The sequence below is a fragment of the Brettanomyces nanus genome, chromosome 1 (genome assembly GCF_011074865.1).
Source record: "Brettanomyces nanus chromosome 1, complete sequence".
NCBI classification, from domain to species: Eukaryota; Fungi; Ascomycota; class Pichiomycetes; order Pichiales; family Pichiaceae; genus Brettanomyces; species Brettanomyces nanus.
Genome location: NC_052374.1, coordinates 4,228,796 through 4,230,000, shown reverse-complemented (window position 1 = coordinate 4,230,000; position 1,205 = coordinate 4,228,796). Strand labels below are relative to the sequence as shown.

General features: G+C 31.3%; 1 annotated feature.

The window, feature by feature from the left end:
* Positions 1-1,205: part of a sequence feature (contains ribosomal RNAs) that runs on past both edges of the window.

The window sequence follows — 1,205 nt, the reverse complement described above, 5'->3', positions numbered from 1 at the left end:
ATAACTCCTAACAAATTCGCTAACAAAAAATGACTCCTAACAAAATACTTAGAAAATAATACCTCAGTTTCGCTAACAAATATCTCTGAGATTCTAAGAAATATTTTATTACCAATTCGCTAACAAAATTCTAAAACTTTATAAAATAATCTCCCTATAAATTCGCTAATAATACTTGCTAAATAATATCTCAGTTTCGCTAACAAATATCTCTGAGATTCTAAGAAATATTTTATTACCAATTCGCTAACAAAATTCTAAAACTTTATAAAATAATTTCCCTATAAATTCGCTAATACTTGCAAAATAATTCCTCAGTTTCGCTACAAATATTTCTGAACTTAGTAAATTAATCCTAACAGATTTCCCAGTTTCGCTACAAATCTTTCTGAATTTGTAAATTAATCCTAACAGATTTCCCTGTCGCTACAAATATCTTTGAGTTTGATAAATTAATTCTAACAAAAATACTATCCCTAACTATTATTCTCTCAAATTTCATACTAAATTATATTTGCTAACAAAATTATTGGCCAATAAACTTAATCCCTAACAAAACCTAGATCTTGAATTATGTAAAATCTCAATTCCCTAACAAAATCAATGCTAACAAAATCCATTTCTAAGAAATCGTTCCTACCTCAAATAGTCACCTGTGAATTAATAACGGTGTTGAATATCTACTTTCAAACCATTCTCTACCATTAAGTGACACCATCGATAGACATTTATCAGATTTCATAAAGGGAAGACACTTCTCAATTGATTAGGACTGCAACCTGAATACACCTAACTAAACCTTCAAACCCTTCGGCTTCAACCATACGCAAAGTACTATGCGGAAGTTTGTGAACCTTAATGAGTCAACTCAATTGGGACAATGAATACGACTAGACACGTGCATAAATGAATAGATGTAACACACTAACCAAATTAGTTGCTAACAAATTGCTAGCAAATCACCCCAAAGTATTTACAGAATGATCCTACAAATATCTCTGATACTTATACAAAGTATATTTCAACTCCTCAGTAGCCAATCACTGTGATGTCCAGACATGTTCTAAGCGGCAACTCCCTATTTCTCCAGCAATTTTGACATAGTTTGATCACTTGTTGGTAGTAACTAATATCAAGTGCAACTGCAATGGTTATACAATCTGCATTTCATGGTAGTTCCTAATGGTACCTATCACTAACTGAAT